This window comes from Amblyomma mixtum, chromosome 7 (assembly GCF_055824585.1).
Source record: "Amblyomma mixtum isolate Tamu chromosome 7, ASM5582458v1, whole genome shotgun sequence".
NCBI classification, from domain to species: Eukaryota; Metazoa; Arthropoda; class Arachnida; order Ixodida; family Ixodidae; genus Amblyomma; species Amblyomma mixtum.
In genome coordinates, this window is record NC_143018.1 from 105459539 (window position 1) to 105473993 (window position 14455).

Genomic DNA, 14455 nt, shown 5'->3' on the forward strand with positions numbered 1-14455 from the left:
TTTGGTGCGAGCGCCACGGGATTCTCATTTAGCACTATTTGCGACTACCTTCATGATTACATCATTGCAACTGGTCGCTTACCCTGCTAACTCCATATAAAATTCCACCGCATGTCCAAAAAGCGTATTTCATTTTATTCCTAGTATATCTAATTTATTTATTTATTCAAAAATTTTAACAATTCATATATATTTTGTAATTTCAATCATTCTATTAATCTACTTAGTTTTTTTTTCCCCGCACATATACCACCTCGGCATCCACCACCGTACCTTGGCCAATCCCCCCGAGTGGGTATGTGCCATTTTCATTGGCAGAAGAACTCCGCTTATTCTGTCTTATCTGTCTGCTTTCTGCCAGCGCTGCAAAGCACGAAATGACTGAAAAGAAATCAGTGGGCCACTTAATCGTTGATTACGTGTGATAATGCGATAATATCGCTTTCCTTCCACCAATGATCTTGTGATGCAATGCATTTGTTGGTCGACAGTTCGCCTCCTGTTTGGTGGTTGATTGATGTTGCGACTAGCATTTCTGTGCTACATCCCAAGCAGATTCGAAAGCGCTGCCTCACGTCCAAGTTGTGTGGTATAATTTAAACCAGCATATGAAGCGTACATCTGCCCTCCTACTCGCAAACAAAGGTAGGGAATTGAGGATATCGTTATGACATTCATATGAAGAAAGTCAACATTTTATTATTATTTTTGATTTGATTTTGATTTATTTGATTTGATTTAGTTTTAAAGGCTCCATTGGCCAGAAAATCTGGTGTCAACAATGTCGGCGTTGGGAGCGAAAAATCACACGTATGGCTCTGGAACTTTTTTTTTTTTTTGAAGAAATGTTATAGCGCAAACAAAGACGCGGACAAGAGAGACGAAGCACACACACAAGCGCTGTCAACTGAATTTATTCGTCGAAAGCCACACCTTTTATAAAGCCGAAGGGTCGTGACAGAAAAGATGACAAAAAAAACAAAAACAAGGGTTGTGTCAGAGCCATCAAATCGCGAGCGCATGCGCGGGTAGGCAAGGGCATCACACTTCCGTTTATCTTCCATCTAATCAACGGGCAGCGGCATTAAAAAAGTCAATCTCAGCCTGGAACAGAGATAAACTGTGGCTCTGGCGGGTGGTGCACAGAGAGCAACCTAGGAGGAAGGTGAGACTCATAAGCCACGTGACATTGCGGAGTCGTCACAACCTGCCCACCGGATAGTGAGCAAACTGCCCACCGCGGTAGTTAAATTAATGATTTGGTTGTTCGGGAAGAGCAACCTGGGAAAGCACAAGACCCACAGCCTGGAGCGCCTGCAATCGCGAGGCGGTGGCGCATCGCTTTATACCTGCGCCACTGCGCCAGGAGGGATATGAGCGCTCCCAGAAATCTACCGCCTGTTCCGCATTTATCTGTCCGTGTTAGAAAAAATTCTCCTACGCAAACTACTGGACAATACGGGCTCAAACGCTGTCTACAAGGTAGCTTATGATAGTCTTCGCCTTTCGATATGTAATTTAACTTCTAAACTTGCCTGCATTTTCAGGAATCGGCGAAAAACTGCATTCGGCTGCGGCAGAACTTTTTGTCCAGGCGAGCAAAAAAGCCACTTTGACAGGCTGCGCCATATAGCGAGCGGTGAGGCAACCGATGTCATGGCTTGGGGCGGGAATGCGCACCTCGCGCGGTTTCTTCGGATGTGCGTGTCGTCTGCTTCTTGAAATTAACACCGCTCGCCAGATGGCGCAGTCTGTCACACTGGCTTCCTTGCTCGCCTGGACGAAAAGCTCCGCCGCAGCTGAATGCAGTTTTTCGCCGATTCCTGAAAATGCAGGCAATTTTAAATGTTACATTACTTTTCGAAAGACGAAGACCATCATAGGGTACCTTGCAGTAGGCGTTTTGAGCCCATATAGTTCACTAGGTTGCGCAGCGGAATTTTTCTTAACAGGGACAGATAAATACGGAACACGCGGTATGAATATAAAGTAGAGAATGACATTCTGCATTTATGGTAATTAACCCATTAAGCTATCGCGCCTTATCCTTAAGGCAGAGCTTATCTGTACCCTCCAATTTTCTTTTATTTGCTTCAACTCACAAACACCGCAAGCATACAAACATCCCAAGGTTTTGTTCGGGGTTTACCCATCGGAATAGTGCTTTCGCACGGAAGGTCAATGTGGGTTAAAGACTGAAAACAAGCGGCAGCAAATTGCGTCTTTCAACAAAGGAAAAACTGAAGGTGTGCCTCGCTTGCATTCCCGGCCTCATTTTCCTCGAAAGTTAGCGGAAGCTGTCGCTTGTTCTCCGAAAAAACTCTGCTGCTCTATTTTCCGTCTTACCAGTTCCTCCCGGCCTCACTCTCATTGGAAGTGAGCAGAAGTTGTCTCTTATTCTCCGAAACAACTGTGCTGCTCTCTATTGCAGCTCAACAGTTTCCATCCTCTTTCTTTCGAAATTAGAAAGGTTATGGCTGCGGAAATGTTCGTTTTCAAGGGGGGTTCACTTTTTCAACTCTGCACATTCTTTATTTTTCAAAGAGGGCGATAGAAGGGGTAGCTCGTAAACATCTTACCAATAGAGATTTTTGGTGTGTCCACTGTATTATTTCTCTTGTGGACTGTGTGTGTTGTCGCTATACTTTGTTGAGCTTTATGTCGCCACTTCCAGTGTTTTTCATTAGTTATGTGCACAGGAGTAACCGGTGCCATAATTAGGCCAAGATCTCTTTTTATGTACATTTCAATAAAGAAAAAGATTTCTCTCAGTGGGATTTCCATTATTAAAACTATAATTAATAGACCTCATCTAAATTAGAAGAAGCAATTAAGCCGTGTTCCTGCACATAGCATTGCGTACACACTCGGTCAGCACCGTCGGCATTGCGGACGCATCACGCATCTAACCTTCGTACGCCGCTGCCTCGTAAAGTGTACTTCTTATTGGGTCGATCAGTTTGCCATTTCGTTAAACCAAGTCTTCTCGCGTCTACGCTAAAAGGAATGACATTTTCCCTTCAAGCGGATTTTCCTACTTGACACATTTCATTTTCGATCCGCTATGAGAACATACAGCCATTTAGTTTGCAATCGCGGGGCCTTATACCCGCGCAATGCGACGCATTTGCGTGGAGCAGGATCAATCGTTAAAGAAGGCCCTCGACGACAGAGAAGATGGCGTGAAAATCTGCCACGATTGGTCTCGCGCATAACGGTGTTCGTAGCGCCGCGCCCCTGTCTGAAGGTCGAGCTGCGGCACGAAGAGGTCCCCGCCAAAAGGTGAACGCGCAAAGCCAGATAGAGAGAAAAAAAAGACACAGATCCACAGACAGAACCCGCGCGGCGGCAGCGCCGTCGTGAATACCGAGACACATTTGGGTCAGCTGGCGTGCGCTGCCTTTCGTAACGCTGGGCGCGCGATACGGTCCCCTCGCTACGGTCACAGCTACCGTCTTCACAACACCGCCTCTCCCATCCGCTACCCCCTTCCTCTCACCTCTGCACCAGCCTCATAATTTTTCTTTGTTTGAGGGAGAAAGAGAGAAAGCGGCCGCTTACCTGGCCTTCAGGATTACTGACAGCCGGATGTGAAGTTCGGTGCAGTGTATTGAGACGTCTCTGTGACCAGCAAGTACTGTCTGTCAAGTAGCCAGGCTGCATGGTTTGCTTCTAGCTTGTATAGTGGAGCCCTTGTGGCTTTCCTGAAGATCAAAATGCGTTGGAAGGTAAGAATACCCCCAGTCCTTACCTTTAACGACCATTTCAGCTTCAGGGAAGCAGTAAGGGCTCCACTGTACGAGCTAGAAGCAAACCATGCAGCCTGGTTACTTTTGACAAAGGCGGTATATTCTTTTGGCTCAGGAGTCGGCGCATTGCTGAGACTTGGCTCGAATGATCTGTGTCCATTTGGCAGTGCTTTTAAGGCTGACCGAATAGGGTGACTTGAAGAAACAAACCTCCATTCTGAGGGTATCAAGACAGGAAGTGTCATTGGCTCATGTTCGTAAACCGAAGTTAGAAGAATTTTGTTCATTTTCACCCACTACGGTTGCTATATTCTGACCACCTCGGAGCGAGAACTGCAGAGGCACCGTGAATTGAAGCCCAGGATGGTGCAATTTTGGCAGTGACAGCGTTGTTGGGAAAGCTTCCCAGGCGTGTAAAAATAGCGTGCGGAAAATATACGATGTCCGTAGACTGAGCAGGGGAATTGACCGCGCCGCGGTTGCCGCTGTTGCCTCACCATGCGCCTGCTTCTACGGGACTGCAACCGCCACTACGACAGCGCAAGAAGGCGCTCTGCGGTTATTGTACGTAAGAGCCTTTACAACAGGAGGCCTAAAGATGAAAACGTACCATGGGGGCAGGGAAAAGTCGGTACCATACTGACTGTACAATCTTATTACTGACTGCTATTCACTGCAGACTGAATAGAGACGGATACTGCAATTTTTTTTTTGCAGTCTAGGCACTACCAAGGCGCTGGTTAAGTCGCACTAAGCCGAGAACGGACTCATATGCTGACTACTGCGTGAAACCCTGGGGCTATACCTACAGCTGCCAAAGAAGTAATCATGATTAACTGAACGGCGCTTCTGCAGGAAGCAAGAAACTCGGTTTATGTTGCACGCTGTCTCTGCATTCCAACGCCTTATTATATGCGCTCCGAAAACCAGCGGAAAGAGAGTTTGCGCGGCAAATGCAGCTCCCGTGCTAATCGCGTATTCCACAAGTGGATAAAAGAAATGCGTTGACGATTCGCAGTTGTAGCGAATAACGACCCTATACTTCGCAATGGCCGTGAGCTCGCTTCAGCGACAGGTCAAACGTGGGAACCCCTGCGCTGGTCAGCAAGCTTCCGTTTGATTTTGCGGCTGGTTTTGTTCTGCTGCTTGCCGCTGGTTGACCAGAGCCGTCTTCGTCAAGGTCCCGCTCCCCGCCTCACGTCACCCGCATTGGCCTATTATTATCTCCAATCACACATTCCATGCTCGTGGATTTTGATTAAGCAGGCCAGTAGTAGGTCACATTTAGAGGTCAGAAACATGGCCGCTCGGTCTCCCGTATGAGCGGCCTGCCGAACAGCGGAGCGGACAATAGAAGATGTGTGACTCCCTGGGAAGCTCTGGGGAGGCGGGCGCGGTGCTCAGTTTGGAAGCTCTGGGCGTGCATGCCAATTCCCCTTGCGTAATTTCCCTTTGAACACGTGTCGAAAGAAGGTGAGTTGGGGAGGTTTTCATGCCTAATTAAGTACTGCAAACGTCTTGCTTTCCGTGAGCACTAAACTTCACGGAGTGAACGTGACGGTTTGCAGTCTTCCTAAAGCGCTACCAAGCCGGGTGAATCACTGCGCATGGCGCCACACAGTTGTGGAACACGCGTTAGCAGGGCAAAAAGAAAACATACTGACAGCTGGTGACTTTTCAAGATAAATTTTTGCAATCCGCAGCGTACTTTAGAGCTGAACATTAATTTTCTTTGTAAACTCGCATCGCTTGGAAAGGCAGCGCAGAAAATTATGTTAACCGAAGCCGACAAAAGCTCACACGTGTTTCGGGCTCATCGCTGGGTTCTCAAATTTTTACGGAAAGGAGAGTTGCGTCATATATGAAGGCGCATGCAAAATTAAAAGAAAGCGACAGAATCTTGGGCGACATGTCAGGTCAAGAATATTACCCTTAAAAAGCCTGCCTGCCAACATCGAACCGTGACAATCACAAAACTAGACGGTGCATTTTTTCGCGATGATCCTCGCGAAAATTACGCCCTTTAAAGAAATGCTGCAACTATAGTCGGATACAACTCAATAACGAAGTGTCTTTTCCCCGACAAATGAACCCCTTCCAGCCGATGGCGTCGCCTGATTCTCATAAGCCTGATTCTCATAACCCTCATATTAACACAATATCCAATAATGCAATGCGGAGGCTCGGTTATCTAAAACGTACACTAAGTGTTGCCCCACAAGAAACTAAACTGGTAACATACAAAGCTTTAATTCGTCCACTTTTGGAGTATGGGTCAATAATCTGGAATCTTCATAAACAGTCCGATATCAGTAAGCTGGAATCCGTCCAAAGGAAAGCAGTACGGTTTATTTGCCGACGGTATGACAGACATTTTTCACCTTCATCCACTCTTCCTGCCATAGGCCTTTCCCTCCTTTGTACCCGCCGCGACAATGAGTGTTTAAAATATTTTCATGGTATTGTTAATTCATCCCGCTTTGCTTCACTGTCTGAGTATTTGCATTTTTCAGCATCTTCATCTACAAGGAGCTACCACCCTTTGAATGTAACACCCATTCACGCGCGCACTGATATGTACAAATTTAGTTTTTTTCCTCGTGTTATCGAACGATGGAATTCTTTACCCGGTGATATACGCTCCCTGGAACCAAACCTATTTTTCAATGTTGTTGCAAATGTGTGATTAGTCTGTTCCATTTCTGTTCTGTATTTTAATGGTGTTCACTTCTGAATATGTTGTCCCTCTCTGCCTTTTTTTTCTTCCCCCCACTCCTGCAATAGCCCCATCGGGGCTGCAGTATATGTAAATAAATAAAATAAATAAATGGAGAAAGTGGCTATATAATGAAAGGGGATTGGCTGGAACGGCGACGCCGTTGGCTGGAAGGGGTTCATTTGTCGGGGAAAATCCATTTCTAGAGTTACATCCAACTATAGTGAACATCTGTTAGCATTCAGTCTACGCCTATTTCTTCTATATGCACGTATGAACGCGAAAAAGGTATTCTAAATGTTTTATCGCGTCTGTGGCGGTAATCTGTGCTGCTGCTGCGTGCTGCTACGCACCACACGTGCGAAGAGCCGCACTAGTGGTGTGCTGTCCTATTTTGTAATAAAGACCGAAATAACGTCCCTGGAACAGGTTCTCCGTTGTATGTTCCCCCCGTAGTCATTTAAGCGACGTTTCTGCGATATCTTCGGCGGCCTTTCTGAGAATGTCGCTTAAATTTAATTTGTTACCGTGAATTTGTTTTGTGTTACCCCGGAACTTGTCACCATGATATGCCATCCAACGAAAACGTTAGGAATGTGTGGCTGCGCAACATTTCGCGCCATGGCAGTGACAAGGGCATCCATTTGCTGCAGCGTTCCATGGCTGTTATGAGCTCACTACATTTCATAGAGAAAGGTAACAGGGAAGGAATGAAGCCCAAGCTGCCGAGGCTGGCGGCGGTTCCGGGGCAGTTTCCATTGTATCCGACATACAAATAGCCGGTGTTTCCCAAGAAGCGCAGAACGCTGATCTGACGTATCCGGTCTCATATCTCAGGCGAGCGTTGCATGAGAACGAGGTATACCGAGAGGACTGCAGGCCGCACTCTAGTTCGTGCGTGCTGATGAAAAATGAACTGCGAAAAAAGAACATAATGAAGAATCATGCACAGTTAACACATACGCTACTTTGTGAACACAAAATTCGATCACATCATTCTCATTACCAGGCAGGTTACGACTACTGCAGGACGAAGTCCACCCCGGTTCTGCTTAAGCTACCGCCACCGTATACAGGCAAGTTTCCCAACCTCACCTACGGATTCTGGGGCCAAGTGTTGCATGCGCTAAGTTTGATTGTGCTCCCTCCTTGGGTCCGCTGCCATGTGCTGTTCCAGCAAGTTTGGGACACTGCCCATCTGTCACCGGTGCGTTGCTGCTAGCAGCGTCACCACCGCCTACCGACACATTTCGCCTCCAAGGATCTAGAGCGACCCCCGTTTCCTGCGGCTGCGGACGGAAACCCCGCAGTCGACTACTTAAAGGCTGCCACAACCGGCGGATGTGGGATTCTGTGGCCAAGTGTTATATGCACTAAGTTCGACTGCGCTCTCTTCTAGGTGAGTAACTCCTGTCCTCTTACAAGCTTGAACTTTGTTGAAATTGGCCGCAGATCACAGTTAAACTCGCCGTGGTGCATTGCTGATGTGGGTGTCGAATTGAATACGTGCTGCATTCGCACTGGTTCGTTCCTTCACCGCGGAAAGTAACGGGCTCAACGGAGTTGTGGCTTGATATGGTTCAAGGCTGAGCGTTGGTGCCACAGCGTGAAAACAATTATGCTTGAACTATTCATCGCGACTCTAATGTTGTATTCAGGTGATATAAAGCTAAAGCCTGGTCCTGAACAATAGGACCAAATGCTGGAATGAACAGTCTTGAGAAAGCAGTCAGTTCTAACGGTGACCACCACCAGAAGATTTAATCACAACTTGAAACAATCTCTTGGGAAATACATGACATTACTAATCGAGTACCAAGACTTGAAGGGAAACTTATAAAGTCACTAGAATAGCTGAATAAATGAGTGCAATTAAAGGCAGTTATAGGTTACAAATACAATTAAAGGTTACAAATTTCCCCTTGTCACCGTAATGCCTGGTTCACAGCAACAATTAAGCGCAGTATACGCCAAGAAACGCTTACACTAATATGCAGCCAGCTCCAACTTGGAGGAGCGTTGGAAGGCTTATCACGCGCATTTCTTCTCGTGAAAAAACAGAGAAAAGACCATGAAGATACTTTCCTTAATACTGAAATTTCTAACGTGATGCAGAATGCACGGAAGAAGTTTTGGAAGGTTGTAAACCCCAGTTCTTATGTTTCTCCGATTTTGGGTATACGTGTGGGTAACATGCCGGTCAGTGAAACCCTATTGGCGAATGTTCAATATGTTTTACTATTGTTTTTACAGATAAAGGCTCTCTTTCCGACATTGCCACGCTGGAGTCTGTTGGTCACTCCGTGCATGATATCACTGTTTCCTCTCAGGGGGTTGAGTGCGCCACTGACCGTTGGCCTTCAAACTTTGATAAGGCTACTGAAGCTAACCAAGCGCATATTCGGATCACTGCAGTGCAAAACTGTTCCAGCAGTATCTTGCAACGGGCAAACTGCCGGTTGATTCCAAATGGCTCATGTCATTCGTGTCTTTAAATGTGGAGGTAAAAATTCACTTGACAATTAGCGTTTCCTGTAAACTCCTTGGACACATTACATCATCCCAACTCGGGCAGTATCTGGTGAATTTTAAGCTCATCCCTTATATTATGCATGGGTTTCAACTTGGGCGTTCGTGCCAATCACAGCTGTTTGAGTTTATAGCTGATTTTCATGAATCTGTTCATTGGTCTCAGCACATCGATATCATCTTTTTTTATTTCACTAAAGCCTTCGACCGCGTTCCTCCCTATTGATTAATGTATGAGCTTAAGATATTTAATTCATCTCCTGGGGTCGTCGACTGGATCTAGGATTTTTAGTTATTCGTTTTTAAGCGGTTGTCATTAACAAAATGTCTCCGCTCCCGTCTCAGTGAAGTCGTAAGTATCTCAGGGCTCCGTCTTAAGACCAGGGTTTCGAACCGGAATATTTTCGGGTTCGGTTCGGGTTCTTGCTTTTCGGGTTCAGTTCCGGGTTCGGCTCCGGAGCGGCACTCAGTTCTGGTTCGAACCGGTTCGGATCGAACCAAAGCGGTTCTTACGGGTTGAGACCAAAAAAAAATTTGAACGTAGATGAGAGAGATAAGGAGGGAAGGCAGGGTAGATGGGTTTTAATCAACCTTACTATGCTGTTTAATTTTCTTTGACTCTTGATATAACATAAAAATGCCAAATTTGCTGAATGCCAAATGTTTTCACTCCACCGGATTTAATTTACTGTCCGGGGCAAAAATTTACACCAAGAACCGGGAAATGGAATGAACTCAAAATTTGGCCTGTCGGAACGTCGAACAAGGCTGCACTCCCTTCCTAGCCTATCGAATCTACCAAAATTGCATACGGGATACGGACCCCGCACACCGTTACCTTATATGGGCCCCTGCTCATAAGGGGTTGGCAGGAAACGAGGCAGCAGACGCAGCCGCCCGCGCGCTCTCTCACCGGGCTGTTTTCTCCTCCCCACCCGATCAGGAACCCGATCCTAATCCGATCTATACCTTCAAAGATATAACAACCAACTATCAAAATAGTCATCGCCTTTACCCTAGCCCATGTAAAGGCCTGATGAAGGCGGATGAGCGGCTCCTTCTCCATCTTCTCACCAATACATTGCTGTGCCCGGCAGCACTAAAACATTTCGACCCCTCCTTTAGCGGCAGCTGCCCACACTGTAGTGCAGTGTCTTCTGACACCTATCACATGGTGTGGGCCTGCCCCTCCAAACCCCCCCCCCCCCCCCCCCCTCCCAACCCGGGAGGACTAGGGGGCGACCCTGCTCGGCTGCCATGACTTACAGGCCCAACAAGCCTTAGTCGGGCGCGCCCGGGCGGCAGCCACCGCCACTGGGGTCCCATACTAGGGACCTCCACTTAGTACTTGTAAGGACCGGTCCCTTACGGGCGGATCGAAACGTACCTCCTGTCCCTTAATAAATTTTTTCACCACCACCCCCCACTCGTAGCTTCAACACGCGAGCGGCATGGCTGCTCTCTTCAGAGCGCCAGTGTGTCCGTTGCGCGCGTGCATCCAAGTGATGTGGCCGACGACAAGAAACACCAGCTCTAAGTACCTCTACGCATGCGCCATTTTGCTTCGATGAATGGTCATGTCAGAGGCACTGGCCATCCGAAGAGCGAAGTCTTACCTCTCGCGTGTTGAAGCTAGGAGTGGACGACCGTGTACATCGGCTATGCCTACGCTTACCATTTGATTAGGTATGTACATAAGGGGAAAAGCTGGTGGATTTCGCATCTAAAAAACCTTTCAGCTTGAGCAGTTCCGGGAACCCCGTCGCGCGAGTAAAAATTGAAGGGGACATTTAAACTCCGCCTATAGGATATGCCGCGAATGCTTAAGGGGTTAATGACTATACATGCAGAACTAGTCGTTCTCTATTTAACTTTGATAGTTCCCAGGGAGTCCTCATGGCACTCCTGACGGAGCTGTGCAGCGGTTAAGCGATGCGCCACTGCCCTGTGATGGCAGGTACTGCCACCTATGGCGCTTGTGCGGCCCATGTTGCTCTTGCCGAGCAGCCTCTAGCGACCAGTCATTAAGTTAACTGCCATCTGCCACAGTGGGCAGTTTGCTCACTATCCGGAGGAAAGGTTGCGATGACGCTGCATGGTCACGTGACTTAGGTGGCCTGCCTGCCTTCTAGGTTGCTTCTCTGGGAGTTTTCGTGAATTTTTCGCCCATGGTCAACGACGCCGACGCCGGATCTTCCGCGACACGAGCTCTTTGAGCTATCTTTAAGCGTCAGCAGTTCTTCCCTCAAGCTCGTGTCAGGGGGCATTTTCTCCTACACAGAGTACTTACACGAGCGCCGTCAAGACCACCGCATGTGCCCTCCATCTTACAGCCCATTATTGAGAGCAGATGGTGTCCTCTATCGCCAGGTACCGTCTTTGTAAAAAGTAACAAGGCTGCATGGTTTGCTTCTAGCTCGTATAGTGGAGCTGTTATGGCTTTCCTAAAGATCAAAAGGTATTGGAAGGTGAGAAGACACCCCAGTCCTTACCTTTAACGACCCTTTCAGCTTCAGGGAAGCTGTAATGGCTCCACTGTACGAGCTAGAAGCAAACCACGCAGCCTGGTTACTTTTGACAAAAACTGTACATATAGTCAAGACATCTTTTCGTCACCCCAAAACCGACTCCTGTCATCCACAGAGAAGAAGGCGGCAGGCAAGATGGAGGCAGGTGGATCATCTAGGTCACATGGCCTTGTGGCGTCATCACAGCCCGACCGGATGGGGAGTGAAGTTACCACAGTGGCAGGTGGCAGTTAAATTAATGTTTGTTCGCTAGAGAGTGCTCGGGAAGAGCAAATTTTAGTCGCACAAGCCCCGCCGCAAGCAGCACCTGCCATCGCACAGCAATGACGCATCGCTGAACCGCGGCATCACTACGCCAGAAGTAGATTGAGGACTCCCTGGGATCTATGAGTATTAAGTAGAGAATGATGAATTCTGCATATATGAGCATTAACCGATTAATGCTATCGAGTGAAATCCTTAAGGTGGAGCTTAAGTGTCTCCTGCATTTTTTGTTTAAATGACCTGTTCGACATCGCCTTTGTAACTCGCACTGTACTTATATCCCGACCCCCGATAGCTCAGTGTCATCAACAACACAGCTAGGCGTCGCTAGTACAGTAAAAATTAACATTTTGGCCTATGCTGACGTCTCACTGTCTTTTGTTCTGACAGAATGTGTATGATACAAAAAACAGGCTTGAAATGGTTGGAAGCACTTCGTGTCTGTACGTACACAAATTTGTAACATCTTTGTTGCGACGTTGCGTTGTGACACTGTTGGAAATGCTGCACTCTGCGAGGAAGACTGCAAATGCAGTGCCTAGATTTTTTTCTTACTTTTCGCGGTCGCTATCAAAGGAAGTCTATGCGTCGACAGAATTTTTCGCTACCTTGATAGAGTCTGGCTAATATTTCCTGTACTTTTTGTCCACCAAATTGTTTCAGGGTATTTACATTTCAATACCGCAAAACAACCCCTTCCTGGCAGTTGTGCTTATTAGGCTCAGCCATCTTTTATGGACATGGCCATGAGACAATTTTGTGCTGACTCATTCGATTTCCTCACTCTTCGCTTTTCCTTACAGCGCATGTACGGCCTCTCTAGAAGGCAGATGACAAAGTTTCGGATCGGTCATTACTACTTCTATCCATATAGCTGCAGCGTTATCTAGCCTTTCTTGGTGTATCAAAACGATTTCAGTGGATATATATTCAACAGGTGGCAAAAGCCATATACGCGTTAGGACGTGCCTTCGCGCCAAGGGGACGTTTGTGCTATATACAGTGAATTGCTACATGTGCGAGCAACTATAAACTATATAATGTAATTATTTGTGTTGTGTTGCGAGGCTACGTTCGTTTGGGACACACTTCTGCAAACTCTTAAAACTGACGTTGATATCAGGCCTTACACTGCAAGATTTCTACCGGTGACGAAAGACTCGGGAATTCCGTGTTAACTTTTCGTGTTACCGGAAGCATTTAGGGTGTTAGAAAACTGCATGACGAATAAACACGCACAACGACAGCGTTCAACGAGGCAGTTCAGACTCCTGACTAGTTTCCATTTCTAGACGTGTGCGCCTTCCGGAATTTTGATGTGCGGGTAAGAGAGTGATGGTGGCTGAGGTCCATGCCGAGACCGTTGAATTCGACCCGATCAAGTAAGGCACGAGGAGTGTCCGGGAGGTACCTGATATTCCATGCGACAACAATAAAAAAATGGCAGGGTTTTAACATAGTTAAACCGAGTAGACGTGCGAAAGCATGTATTTAGCCTGACTGGCTTATAGTTTTGCTTTGCTGGGTGGTCGGCATGCCTGGCGACAAAATTAGACTCAGGTTAAGTTCTGACCGAGAATAGGATGATCTTATCTGTTCGCGCTGCAGGTGAAAGTTGATTAAGACGACGATGTGCGATGCACAGCGCGAGAGTGTGTCACAGTTAAACGGGAGGCGTGATCGGCTGGGGATCGCATGATTTTAATAAATACCGAGTTGAAAAAAAAAAGCAGCGATAGCTTAGTGCCCTCGTGCAGTGGCCATGCAGCGAAGCTGATCTATTCGTGCCACCGTGGGTTTGAATCCCAGTCATGGTAATGTTTATTTATTCATTCGTTCGTTCATTCATTCATTCATTCATTCATTCATTCATTCATTCATTCATTCATTCATTCATTCATTCAAAATCAGTGTCAGCGCTTTAGTGATGGCCCGGCTTTTGCAGCTTTGATCAAGAAGTAGATCTAAAAGAAGCTTCGGAGATAGCCGAGTAGCCAAAGGCACCAGTAAACGAAGCTTCCCTGTTGCGCCGCCACTGGCTCGTATCCCACTCGAAGTTAGAGTATGGTAGTTTTCCTTACTGCGTTCGTAGTATAGCCTCCTTTCCCAAAAATTACCGGGGTGTGTATGCCTGTGCATGTGCTGGCGCGTGCTTGTGCGTGTGCAGACTGCACGCTTGATGCGCACTCCGGGGAGCGCACATCCGGTCACTCACTAGTAAAAAAGCATCTTCGCCCACATTCACCTACCCCCCCCCCCCCCCCCCCCCCCCCCTTATCCACCTGCAGCCGATGTAGCCGAGGCGGACTGCTGTGAATGTTCCACGTACGTTCCGTCACCAAAGCATTCTACGAAAGCACGCCAGCAAGCATAATCCTCTCTTTTCAAGACACAAGAACCCGAAGTGCGACAGCAAGAGGCAGATATAAGCCAGCCGTCAGAGAATTTAAGATCCAGCAGTCCGAGAACAGCGTGACAAAGCCGCCTAGTGAATGGCGCTGTTTCTTCTTTTTAACGCGAAAGCATTACTAGTCCCATCTCGAGAAAAGGCAATGGTGGTGGTAAAAAAAATTATTCTGCCAGAGAATTCGAGGCCCGCAGGCCTCCTGGGTCTCCGCACGACCCCACTCATGGTATAAATAAAGGACGAATTTTTCTTTAACTGCGAA

At 47.3% G+C, this 14455-nt stretch overlaps 1 protein-coding gene across 1 annotated transcript in view; it reads left to right on the top strand.

The window, feature by feature from the left end:
• Positions 1–7835: 7835 nt before the first annotated feature.
• The window catches only part of LOC149337100 (ninjurin-2-like), a 56172-nt gene continuing 49552 nt past the window's right edge, over positions 7836–14455 (top strand). The window contains exon 1 of the mRNA XM_089553317.1: positions 7836–7864. The gene's annotated coding sequence lies outside the window, so the exon portion shown is untranslated. The remainder of the gene's footprint in view (positions 7865–14455) is intronic.